This window comes from Scylla paramamosain, chromosome 10 (genome assembly GCF_035594125.1).
Source record: "Scylla paramamosain isolate STU-SP2022 chromosome 10, ASM3559412v1, whole genome shotgun sequence".
NCBI lineage: Eukaryota > Metazoa > Arthropoda > Malacostraca > Decapoda > Portunidae > Scylla > Scylla paramamosain.
The window spans coordinates 24972921-24986931 of NC_087160.1; the positions used below are offsets into that span (position 1 = coordinate 24972921).

The 14011-nt window shown below is 40.9% G+C and overlaps 1 long non-coding RNA gene across 1 annotated transcript in view; it reads right to left on the reverse strand.

Moving 5' to 3' along the window:
* Positions 1 to 838: 838 nt before the first annotated feature.
* LOC135104423 (uncharacterized) overlaps positions 839 to 14011 on the reverse strand; it is a 122872-nt gene continuing 109699 nt past the window's right edge. The window contains exon 4 of the long non-coding RNA XR_010270434.1: positions 839 to 1605. This is a non-coding gene — a long non-coding RNA (uncharacterized LOC135104423). The remainder of the gene's footprint in view (positions 1606 to 14011) is intronic.

Genomic DNA, 14011 nt, shown 5'->3' on the forward strand with positions numbered 1-14011 from the left:
GGGCAATGATCTCGCATGTTTATAAACCATTTTTGAGGAAGCATCACGAGGCTCCTTGCACCGCCAACAATAACAAGGAGAGGTGTGTGTGTGTGTGTGTGTGTGTGTGTGTGTGTGTGTGTGTGTGTGTGTGTGTGTGTGTGTGTGTGTGTGTGTGTGTGTGTGTGTGTGTGTGTGTGTGTGTGTGTGTGTGTGTGTGTGTGTGTGTGTGTGTGTGTGTGTGTGTGTGTGCCCCATGATACGTGTATTTTCCAATGTTTCTTTTGAGTTATGAGAGAGAGAGAGAGAGAGAGAGAGAGAGAGAGAGAGAGAGAGAGAGAGAGAGAGAGAGAGAGCGAGAGAGAGAGAGAGAGAGAGAGAGAGAGAGAGAGAGAGGAGAGAGAAAGAGTCCTGACTTTTTGGGTTTAATCTACGTTTTATATTTTTCTAAAGAAGCTGATACTGGTTATATAGGAGGAGGAGGAGGAGGAGGAGGAGGAGGAGGAGTAAGAAGAAGAAGAAGAGGAGAAAAGGTGAAGGTTACTTGAAAAAAAAAAAAAAACAAAGATGCAAATTTATATTGACGCAGTTTGGAATGGTAGCGATACATCAGTGGCGGGAGTCGAGATGGTGGGGAGAAGAAAGAGCTGCAGTGTGAAGAAGATGGTGATGGTGATAGGAGAAGGTGGGCAATAAAGGGGAACGGAGGGAAGGGAAAAGGAAGAGAAACAACTGGTGCCGTAGTATTGGGTATATTAACAAAACACCTCAAGAACTAAATTAATCAACGCTTTTATTACTCTCCTGATATGATTCAGCAAGGATTTTTTTTATATATAGCTGTGTGTCCTTAGCCAGATCCCTTAACACTTTCACACCATTAAAACTAATGTATTAAATCTATAAACACCAGCATGAAAAAAGGGATGAAAAAGAAGCATAGATTTTGAAGTTTCTAGCCAGTACGATGTATGAATATGGCTGTAGAATGAGAAGAAATGACCCCAAAAGTTAATTAAGGAAAGATGTACAAAATAGCAATAAATGAATTAACATGTAAAAAAATATAAATAAATAAATAAATAAATGAGAAGGGGCGTGTGAGGAGACTCTAGCCTACATACTACAGGGAGGTAATAGAAAGGATGGGGATGGTAAGGATGAATGGGAAGAATATACAGCAGTGGAGGGAAGGGACAAGGACAAGAACAGTAGAATAGGGATGAGGACTAGAGGTAGCGGTGGTGGTAGAATATATGGGAGGGATGTAGGTAGTGGTGGTGGTGGTGGTGGTGTAGTGATTATGCCCATGTGGTGGTGAGGTGTTAGCGGTGCGGTGGGTGGGTGGTGGTGGTGGTGGTGGTGGAGGCGTTGCTGGTGGTGGTGTGGTAGCGGTGCGGTGGTGCGGTGGTAGCAGTGGTGGTAGCGGTGCGGTGGTGAGGTGGTAGCGATGCGGCGGCGGTGGTGGTGGTGGTGGTGGGTGGTGGTGGTGAGGTCATAGCTAATCGGGCGGGCCATGGCGGGTGTTACGAGCCGTCCATTGTGGCCAGGAACCGGTCTCTGGCCTTGAACCTGCACCGCGGCGGCCTTCGCGGCTCCACAGGCCTATGGCTGGACACGGCTGAACTGATGAGGCGGAAAATCACTTCACAGGTAAGTTGGAGAGATTTACCTATTTTCTCGTTACTTGCCGTACTAAATTTATGACCCGAAAAAATCACTGTACAGATAAGTTAGGAAAAAAGTCCCGCATTTTTTTTTCTTTTTTTTTTTTTTTCGTTTTTGTTACTTGCTGTACTAAATTTATGGCCCAAAATAGAATAAAAGGTTGGTAGTTTTTCAAATTGGTTATACAAAATTTTATACAAAGATGAATTTCTTCACAGATGTCAGAAAAAGGGTATTTTTTTCGAATATGCTACACTAAATGAAGTGAAAAATTACTTCACAGGTAAGTATACAAAGAAACGAGTTTCTTTCCACCAACTGCATTTCTTTGTGTCCAAAAGATTTTATCCTTTCTTGTGTTTTTTCTAATCCTGTCTTTTCTTACTTACCGGATTTACATAAATTTGATTCATCTTGACACAAACTTCGCTGCAACTACAGAACGACTTCATTGTTAAACTTGAACAAAGAACTTCAGCTTCCCCTTCACATCAAAGAAAATTTAACTTCAACGTAATATAGCATCTTTTGATTACCGGATTAACATATATAGGTAATATTCAACAATAACTTCAATTAAACCAACAACTTGACTTTTGGGAGCTTAAGTGGAAGGAGAAAACACAGTGTGACAAAAATATGAATAAACAAGTAAGAAAGCAACTACATCAGGAAAAACATGGGGACAGAAAACACATAAATAAAAGTAGTAAACTGGTGAGGGAGATACAAAACAAACACACACTGATGAAATGTAAACTGATAAAAACAATGGCCACTGAAATTTAATGAAGAAATAAAAAAACGGACAGTTATAAAACCACAAGAGAGAGAGAGAGAGAGAGAGAGAGAGAGAGAGAGAGAGAGAGAGAGAGAGAGAGAGAGAGAGAGAGAGAGAGAGAGAGAGACGATAGACTGATGGAGAATAATAATATACCTGCCATTAAGACACGAAGAGTTAGTACAGGTAACGAACAAAACTGCCAATTATTAGAAACTTAAAAAGGAAAAAAAAACACATTGGGGAAGAAACAGCAGGTTCTTGTTGCATTAGGTCAGCAGCTGCACACACGCCACTCACAGGTACAAAAGAACACAAGTGCGCCGCCTCACCTGTGTCTCTATTTTCAAGTCAAGGGGACTCGATTAGGAATGAGGAGAGGTTCGAATCTTTTACCACCGTGTTCCGTCAGGGCAATGCACCGCGCGGGGATAAAATATGCAAAAATAACAACCTTCTTGGGAAAATCAAATATGAGAAGCTGATATATTAAAATGCTGAAAGAGGGAAAGACGTGCTTATTAGAATTGTTACTCATATGAATGCAGACATATATACATACATGAATTTATAATACACGCGTATACACATAAACAATGCATACATATATCCATACATATGTACATACATAGGTACTTACAAACACAGAAAACAGAGATATACACAAAAAGAAGAAAAAAATATATAAATTAAAAATTAAATATACAACATACAAAATACAATATCTTCCTCCCATCCTCTTTTTTCTCTCTCCCTTCTTTCTTTTCTCCCTCTCCACCATAACCACACGCCACCAACCCCTTTACCCTTCCCTCCCTTTCCTCTTCCATTATCCAACTCCCCTTCCCTTTCCATGATAAACTATTATTCACTTCACACTTTCCTCCTTCATCCCTCTTCCCCAATTTCCCCCATTCCTTTATTCTCCCTTAGCCAGTTCTCCTCCTCCAATAGGCCTCCCCCCCCTAATTCGTCCTCCCCGACACGTCCTCTCCATCACTTCCTCCCCCCCCCCAACAACGACCCTCATTAACCTTACACGACTATGAACCAGGTAGAAGAGGAGTAATTAGAAGCAGGTATGGAGAGGTTAAGGAGGCTGATGATAGTGGTGGTGGTGGTGGTGGTGGTGGTAGGTAGTAGTAGTAGTAGTAGTAGTAGTAGTAGTAGTAGTAGTAGTAGTAGTAGAGTAGTAGTAGTAGTAGTAGTAGTAGTAGTAGTAGTGGTGGTGGTGGTGGTGGTGGTGGTATTAGTAATAGTAGTAAAAATAGTAGTAGCAGCAGCAGCAGCAGTAGTAGTAGTAGTAGTAGTAGTAGTAGTAGTAGTAGTAGTAGTAGTAATAGTAGTAGTAGTAGTAGTGGTGGTAGTAGTAGTAGTAGTAGTAGTAGTAGCAGTAGTACCTGTTGTTGTTGTTGCTGTTGTTGTGGTTGTTGTTGCTGTTGTTGTTGTTGTTGTTGTTGTTGTTGTTGTTGTTGTTGTTGTTGTTGAAGTAGTAGTAGTAGTAGTAGTAGTAGTAGTAGTAGTAGTAGTAGTAGTAGTAGTAGTAGTAGTAGTAGTAGTAGTGAAAGTAGTAGAGTAGTAGTGCTGTTGCTGTTGTTGTTGTTGTTGTTGTTGTTGTTGTTGTTGTTGTTGAAGTAGTAGTAGTAGTAGTAGTAGTAGTAGTAGTAGTAGTAGTAGTAGTAGTAGTGAAAGTAGTAGTAGTAGTAGTAGCATAGTATTAGTAGTACAAATGGTAACAACAACAACAACAACAACAACAACAACAACAACAACAACAACAACAACAACAACAACAATAATAATAATAAAATAACAACAACAACAACAACAACAACATCACACTCACCACTATCACCACCACCACCACCAGTACCAGTAGCAGTAGCAGAGCAGAGCAGAGCAGAGCAAGGGGTCACAGCACTGCACAGGTAGCTCCGCCTTACGCATTTAACCTTCAAGACACACACGACCTTACCCTTGAAATTTTAGTAAGGAGAGAAATTCCGAAAGTCTGCTCTCACCCCCCGCATCCTCCCCCCTCTCCCTCCCTCCCTCTCCTCACGTTCTCTTCTCCCGGAAAGCTGATCACCTTGGCATTGCTCCTCTCTCTCTCTCTCTCTCTCTCTCTCTCTCTCTCTCTCTCTCTCTCTCTCTCTCTCTCTCTCTCTCTCTCTCTCTCTCTCCGCACCTATTTTCTTCCCTACTGCCATTGGGATATATGTGTTTATGTTTCTCTCTCTCCTCTCTCTCTCTCTCTCTCTCTCTCTCTCCTCTCTCTCTCCTCTCTCTCTCTCTCTCTCTCTCTTCTCTCTCTCTCTCTCTCTCTCTCTCTCTCGATTTCAGTAGCAAAGTTCTTTCACCTTAACTTGTCCTTCTCTCTCTTTCTCTGTCCTCCTCCTCCTCCTCCTCCTCCTCCTCCTCCTCCTCCTCCTCCTCCTCCTCCTCCTCCTCCCAGGCGCATGCCACAGTCTGTCTCCTCCAGGACAGACAGAGTTGGAGGCTAACCTGGGAAAAAAAATAATTAGCAATACTCGTACTATCGGACACTGCTTGACTTAATTATTGTATAATTCGTAATAAGTGTCCCTCAATTGTATGACATTATTGTATCTCATTGGTGATGTGTGCAAGATTCATTCCTCGCGAGGCTAAATAAGGCGTGTTCATTATCGATTTATATTCACATGATTCTAGTTTTTATTAGTTTTTTTTTTTCTTCAAATAGTCGTATATTTTAGAGTATAAATTTTGAGTTTTCTTCAAATATATTTCACACGTGTGTACTTCATCATAAAAAAAGGATGTTTCCTAGAGAGAATATGCAAGTTTTTATGGATACTTTTTTTTATTTCATTTCACTAATTTATTTATCATTTATTTTTTTTAAGAAAGAAGTCTTGCGTTATTTTGTCATCTTGTATCATTTTGCTTCCCGTACAAAACATACAAAACTCGCATATTTTAGACCGAAAATTTGAGTTTTCTTCAAATATACTACTTAACACGTGTATCTTCTTGTCAAAAGGAAAAAAAAGATGGTTCCTAAAGAGGATATACAACTTTTTACGAATACCATTTTTAGAGAAACAAGATATACGCTATTTTGTCATCTTGCACAATTTTCCTTCGCAATATTTAAAGTTTACAGCATTTAATTTAGCAGTACATAACCATAATTTACATCCATCATTACACTTATATTCCTCGTCCTCCCGCGATTAGGAGACGACCATTAACAAAACAGCGAGGGGATAAAACTCGCCCTGAAGTGCAGCGCGGGACACGTGAGGCAGGGAAGGTTGAGGTAATCAGGTATGTCTTCGTGCTAATCTTCGCTCCTTTTCCTTAACGTTCCATCCATCCAGCTGCTTTCGTTCAGTGGTCACCGGCTGACTCACCTCTCTCTCTCTCTCTCTCTCTCTCTCTCTCTCTCTCTCTCTCTCTCTCTCTCTCTCTCTCTCTCTCTCTCTCTCTCTCTCTCCTATTCCTTTTACTTCTACTACTACTACTACTACTACTACTACTACTGGTAATAATCCAAGTACTACGCTACAACTACTAGACTACTAGTACTGTTACTGGTAATAATCTACCAACACTTCTACTACCGGAGCTGTTCCTACTGCTGCAACTGTTGCCTGCTGCTGCTGTTGTTATTGTTGCTGCTACTACTGCTGTTACTTCTACTACTACTACTACTACTACTACTACTACCACTACTACTACTGCTACTACTACTTCTACTACTTACTACTACTACTACTACTACTACTACTACTACTACTACTACTATTACTACTACCACTACTACTACTATTGCTACTATTACTACTACTAATACAATTACTACTATTACATCCACTATAATTACACCATCCCCCTCACAGGAAGTCAACAAAGGCGAGGTTAGAAGGTTAGAAGCAAGATAAAGTGAACTACAGCACAGGAGCATCTTAACAACAAAGGCCACCACCACCACCACCACTACCACCACCACCACCACTACCACCACCACCACCGCCACCACCACCATCACGCTGCCCCTCGCCTCTCACCGCACGACTCTTTACCCGATAATTAACTCGCCTTCTTACCACCTACATCCCCATTACTGACCATTATCACTATTATTGTGACTATTAAACCATAAAAAGAACTCCTCTTCTCCCGTCAGCTCTTTCATCTCCTCGTCTTTCATTTCTTACTGATCCTTCCCCACCTCTTTTTTTTTTTGATATTCCTCCTTTTAACAGCTCCTGTATTGCAATTATACGGTCTAATGTCATTTTTTTTTTTTTGGAGGAGGAGGAGGAACATAAAACATAAACGGAGAACAAACAGCAACACATTTGTTGGTCCTCACATGGCTGTTTGTAATGTGCTGTAGTATGTATGTAATCTAAAGTAACAGACAACTGATAGTACAGGTGAAGGCTGCTCCCCGTCAGTCGCTCTCTCCAACAGTGGCAACCGGGAAAGGGAAAGATACCGTGCAATAGAGGAAAACTGCATAGAAATTTTCACAAGGACGATATCAAAATTATTATTACAACTACACGGGTATACCAAGCAGTTATAAAAAAAATATCTCAAGAGTTTTAAGTTTGTTAAGGCAATGCATACCGTCCTAGTATCGGTCTAGAGTCTAAGTGATTGCCTAAACTGATCTTGAAAGCTGGAACATAAGACCGTAAGAAAATAAGGGAAGCTGCAATAAGCCATCAGGCCAACACGTGGCAGTCCTTGTATCACGCGGCAGTCACTGTATAAATTGTTAAACAGATGGCAACATTAGAAGGTAAAGAACTCTAAAATTCAGCGACCTGAAGAAAAGGAGGAGGAGGAGGAGGAGGAGGAGGAGGAGGAAGAGCACGAGGAAGATTAATATCGTTACAGGATTTCGTCTCTCCCTTGCGGTTCACGGAGGTGGTGAGAAGGAAGGAAGGGGAAGGGGGAAGGGGGATGGGGAAGGGGAAGGGAAGGGGAAGAGGACGGGGAGGGGGATGGGGAAAGAGGAAGGGAAAGAGGAAGAGGACGGGGAGGGAGACTGAGGGAAGGAGGAAGGGAAAAAAGGAAGAGGAAGGGGAGAGGGATGAGGAAGGGGGAAAGGGGAGGGGAAGAGGAAGAGGCAGGCAGACAGTCACAAAGGTGGAGGGCAGTGTACGGGAACAGGTGAGCAAAGCGGGAATTCAATAATTACTCAGGTGCAAGGAAGGTGTGTGCTGTATTTTCTTATTTTCGTTATTGCATATTTCATCTGTCTTTTTTATATTTTCTCTTCTTCACTTTTTCTGCCTTTACCTTCTTTCTCCTCCTCCTTATTTATTTTTCTTGGCATTAAGTTATTACGTAATTAATCTTTCTTCTTCTTATTTATCTATGCACCTAAATTACCTTTCTCTATTAATGAGAGAGAGAGAGAGAGAGAGAGAGAGAGAGAGAGAGAGAGAGAGAGAGAGAGAGAGAGAGAGAGAGAGAGAGAGAGAGAGAGAGAGAGAGACACGAAAATTATGGCAAAGAATTTCTCAGTAATTTCTCTTTCGTTCTCACATTTTCTTTCGTTCGTCTCCTATTTTCATTTTTCTTCAGTGTATCTTATTCATAACCCAATTCTATTTCCTTATTATCTTACAATTCACGAAAAAGGAAATGCAATCTTATTTTCCCCTACCCCATTTCCTTATATTCCTGCCTGTCTGTCATTCCATTTTTTTACATGACTCTCTCTCTCTCTCTCTCTCTCTCTCTCTCTCTCTCTCTCTCTCTCTCTCTCTCTCTCTCTCTCTCTCTCTCTCTCTCTCTCTCTCTCTCTCTCTCTCTCTCTCTCTCTCTCTCTCTCACCACCACCATCACCACTATCACAATCACCACCATTACCCGTCATCATCACTCCCTCGGCTTCCCATCACAGCCAGGGCCGCCATCATCTCCCTCCTCACCAGTACCCGCCGCATCACCACAGCCTGGCATTACTACCACACTCCGGACGCTCGGGCGATGAAGAGACGAAGGTACGGCAGTTAAAGGTACACTCCGAAACCACACACACACACACACACACACACACACACACACACATAGAGACAGATGGATAGATAGGTAGACAGGTAGACAGGTAGGTAGGTAGATAAAAAGATAGATAAAGATAGATAAATGGATAGATAAATAAATTGGTAGATAGATAAGTATGGATAGATAGATAGAAAAATAGACACACTGACCACAGATTTACTGAATAAAGAAGGCAACAAGGCAAAGAGTATATTGCAAACACTATTACTAAGTTGCTTTATATGTAAGAAAAAAATATACGGTTCACCCAAACACGGAAATAATTAATAACTGCAATAAAATATACGTGCAAGCTGAATACTAACGCACCTTTTTCTTGTTAGACGCAGCAGAGTAACTATTAATAGGTATATATGAAGAATACTAACAGAATTTGAGTTAGATGATGATAAAAAAAAAAAAACGTGACATTATAGTATAAGTTCAATTCACTACTGTTTTGTTTACTTAATGAAGAAAACAAGGATTAAAGTCTTCTTCATCTTCACGTTAACACAGTACAGTGAACTTTCTCATGAGGCAAAGCGCGTCGTGAAATGTGAAGGAAACAAAAAAGGAAAAAAAAAAATTTAAATCTTCAGTGTGATGACACCTTCTTTCGTGGAAGGGATGAACAAATTTCCTTTGCGTAAAACTAACACGGTGAATTTTTTTTTTCTCTTACGAAACACAAGAAGTCATGGAATAAGAAACAAAAGAACAAGACACATCACTGCATCACGATGAACTCCGCCCATGGGAAAGACGAAACAAAACTATTCACTGTAAAAGACACACCGTGAACATCTTTGAGAGGCTTAGCAAGTCGCTAGAAAAAAAGAAAATAAAAGAAAATAAAAGAAAAACAAAGAAAAACAAAAATTTCAACTTTTTGGCAGACTTCACCGTTTGAAAAGTTGAAACAAAACACTCCGCCGTAAAATTAACACCATGAACACTTTCACAGAGGTATAGCAAGTCATGTAAAAACATAAAGAAAAGCAGAAATTTCAGTATTATGACGAACTTCGGCGCGTGTTGGCTAAAATGAACAATTTATGACGGACATACGCGTTCTGCCTCTCACGCCGCTGTCAAGATGTCTCGAGATGGAAAGTTCCGCTGCCATTCATCTCCAGCTTTTTTTTTTTTCCCGGGCAGGATCCCGAAAGATTGAGTTGTTCACTTAAGCCACATGAGTCTCATTCCAGTACAAAGATTTTTTCACCAGTATTTCGATGTTTTGGTTTATTTTGGCAACAATTCTATCTAAGTTACAACACGCACGATTATAAAGCTCTTAATCTCTCTCTCTCTCTCTCTCTCTCTCTCTCTCTCTCTCTCTCTCTCTCTCTCTCTCTCTCTCTCTCTCTCTCTCTTCCCACATGATCATGACCTTGCAAACATTTCTTCTTTTTTCCTTCTTGTCAGACACTTCCTTGCACATTTTCTCTCTCGAGGCACAACCTTCTTCCTGTTCGTTCTCATTGACAGCTCCCCTGAACGCGTCTAATAATTATTTACCCAGTTCTTGCCCCACCACAAGTACCCTGCTTCCTCGTTCCTGCTAATTCGAATTACCTGAGTATTCAATTAGTATCTCAACATAGTCATTAAACTCAAAATAAATTCACGTTTACACACACATATACTCTCTCTCTCTCTCTCTCTCTCTCTCTCTCTCTCTCTCTCTCTCTCTCTCTCTCTCTCTCTCTCTCTCTCTCTCTCTCTCTCTCTCCTCACATTTTCTTATATTCTTCCCATGCACTTTCTTCTCTATATATATATTTTTTCTCATTTACTCTTTCTTCCTTATTTTCATAAAGAAATTTTTCCGCTCTCTTGTTAAGTCTGCGCTAGATAAAGAGAGAGAGAGAGAGAGAGAGAGAGAGAGAGAGAGAGAGAGAGAGAGAGAGAGAGAGAGAGAGAGAGAGAGAGAGAGAGAGAGAGAGAGAGAGGTGGACAGTCTTTAAAATATCACCTCCATCATCTTTTCCTTCAGTTTTTCGATCTTTGTACCTTGGCTTTTTTTCCTTTTTTTTCCTATTTTTCCTTCCTTTTTTAATGCAACACTTTATTTATGGGTGACCTGAAACGTGTTCTTGCTCAGTATCGATTTCGTCCCCGTGTTATTCGTTTTTTTTTTTTTTTATATCATCTCTCTTTTTCTTAATCTCTCGCGTAGTGGTGTCTTTCCTCCCCGCTTTCCTGTTTTTTTTTTCATTTTATTTTTACTTTATTTTATTTTGTTAATGTCCCGGTACTGCTTCTGATCCTTCCTCGTGATTGGCATGCACCGGTTCTAGTTTGATTTTTTGAGTTTATTTATTTATTTATTTATTTATTTATTTTTATCGTTTAGTGTCTATGTATTTTTATTTCTTTTTTATTTGTGAGGGGAGCGGGTATTTCCCGATTTGGTTTTTAAATTTTTTTTTTTATTGAAGAAAACGTGCGGTGAATGAGACTATTAAGTTCGTTTTCTTCCTATTTGTCTTTTTATCTCTCTCTCTCTCTCTCTCTCTCTCTCTCTCTCTCTCTCTCTCTCTCTCTCTCTCTCTCTCTCTCTCTCTCTTGTTCCTCGTCTCTCTGCGAAAAGTTGTGTTCCTAATCTCTGCTCTCCCTCTCCCTCACCCCCCACTCTCTCTCTCTCTCTCTCTCTCTCTCTCTCTCTCTCTCTCTCTCTCTCTCTCTCTCTCTCTCTCTCTCTCTCTCTCTCTCAACACCACAATTACATCCCTTCTCTGGACTCTTTCAATGATAACAAACACCAAAACTATAAAACAACAACAACAAGAACAACAACCTTCCCACCACCACCACCACCACCACCACTAACAACACGGATCTGGACCAATAAAATACTCACGAGCGAATGAAAGCACAGCACAGCGCACATAACGTCAGTACCCGCACATAAAGTAAGCAAAAAGGAAGCGGTGCATGACGAGAACACAAAACCGCTGAAGGTGCTCATTGCTTTCGTTACGTCATGCAGTGTTTTTTTTGTTTTGTTTTCTTCTTCTTCTTTTTCCTCTATCTTCCCCTCCCATCTTTCTCTCTTTCTCTCTCGCTCTCCTCGCGGCATTCACGGTTTCATTACCACGCCTACTTAATGCAGGACTCCATCATGTGCAGTTAATACCCACAGCTCCATTTGTGGTGTAATGTATTGTGTCTGGGTGCTCGTACATAACAAACAGAACCAGTTATGTTCGCCTGTGACTTACATACAAATTAAGGAAGGTTTAATAACTTGTATATATACGTACTTCAGTTTATTTATTTATTTATTTTGTGTTCTTATGTAGCTTCTCGATATTCATAAAATGCACGATTTTGTAGGGAAAATTAACAGTAATATATAAGAAGGCTGAGCAAATGTATAAATAAATGAATAAATAAATAAAAAAAAGATTGATAAACATACATGTACAGTATATAGTTAGGTACACAGACAGACAGACAGACAGAGACGTATAGACAGATAGATAGATATAGATAAATAGACAGACAGACAGACAGACAGACAGATAGATATACATAGATAAACAGATAGAAACAGACAGGCAGGCAGACAGAGACACCGACAGACCGACAGACAGACAGACAGACAGACCGACAGACCGACAGACAGACAGACAGAGATCGATGGATGGATAGATGGATAGATAAATAGATGGGTTAATATATAAATGGATAAAGAAAGAAAATAAAAAGAAAGAAAAAAACGAAAGAATGAATGAAAGAAAACACAAATAAACACACACACACACACACACACATACACATTTCACGCACCAATTCCTTCCAACCAACCATAATTTTTTTTTTTATAAGACGAAAACAAACAAAAAAAAAAAACAATGACACAAACCAAACAACCTAAACAACTAAACAACCCTGATACACACAACAGTCACAAAATCTAATACCTTATACCCTGATAACAATGCATTCAGATTTTCACGTTATTTTTTTCCCCCCACGCTACAATTTATATCAAAGAGAACTCGTATTTTTCTCTCCGATAATCCGGCCACGTTTCTCTCTGGTATATACATAATAAATAGCCCAGTAATATTTTGTAAGTAAGTATGGAGTGCTGCTCAAGAAGGTAAAGGTACTGGTTATGTGAAATTGGATGGTGATGAGAGAGAGAGAGAGAGAGAGAGAGAGAGAGAGAGAGAGAGAGAGAGAGAGAGAGAGAGAGAGAGAGAGAGAGAGAGAGAGAGAGAGAGAGAGAGAGAGAGATTAAAGAAAAGACGAAAAGTAAACAAAGGAGAAAAAAAAAGTGAAAAATCGAAATGTACAAAAATGAAAGACAGAACGAAGTGAAAGACAAAGAAGGAAAAGCAAACCTAGAAAAAAAAACAAGAAATCTAAAAGTAAGAAGAAAGAAACAAAAAAAGGAAAAAAAAAGAAAGAAACGAAACGAAACAGAACATTACAAAAGAAAGGTAAACAAGGAGACAAAGAGAGAGAGAAGCGATGATGGGAGGAGAGAATTAATAAAAGGTCATTGTCACGGCGAAGTTTGATCAGTGAGTGTGTGAACAGATTTCCTGATGGAGACTGAATGAAGCAAAGGACTGCGTGAGTGAGCGAGTGACTGACTGACTGAGTGCGTGAGTGAGTGAGTGAGTGAGTGAGTGAGTGAGTAAGTGAGTGAGTGAGTGAGTGAGTGAGTGAGTGAGTGAGTGAGTGAGTGGGTAAATGAATGGGTGTATCAGAAAATGTAAATGAGTGTAAATGAATGAATGAGTGGGTAAATCTGTGGGTGGTTAAGTGAGCGACTCAAACAGGATGTAAGGAGGCAACACTACACAGTAAACAAAGGAGCGAGTAAACAAATGGCTAACACGTAACGTAAGCAAGTCAATCAGGTTATGAGTGTAGACGCGAGTGACTGATTGAGTGAGTGAGAGAGTGAGCGAGTGAGAGAGTGAATCAGGTGTCGGTGGAGGGGACAGGAGTGGGAGGCGTGGGAACATGACCCTGGCGGGGCCATTGACCGGGTGGGGTCACAGGCAGGTGGAGTGTTGGTGCAGCGGTGCCCCACCACACCCCCTCCCCATTCCCACCCCACTCACCCCTCCTCCTTTACCAACCCCCACACCCCCACACCCTCCCCCGCCCCGCTCTGTCTCAATCTGCTCCCCAATGTGCTCTGAAATCCGCGAACTTGGTACTCGATTCATGCCATTCTATCTTTCCTCTCTTTTTTCTTGCCTCCCTTCCTTTTCTTGCCCCGTCCCCGTCCCACTCCATTTCCTTCCCACCTCCCCCGCCCCGCTCTGTCTCAATCTGCTCTCCATATGCCCTGAAATCCGCCAACTTGGTACTCGATCCTATCCCATTTTATCTTCCCTCTCTTTATTCTTCCTCCTCTTCCTTTTATTACATCTAGTCCACTTCACCTCCTCTCATTTTATTCCTCTCATTTATCGTCTCGTTTTCGATTTATCTCTTCCCTCTATCCCTCTCTGACCAGCCTCTTCCATCCCTCCTTGTCCCTCTCTCCTTCTCCTC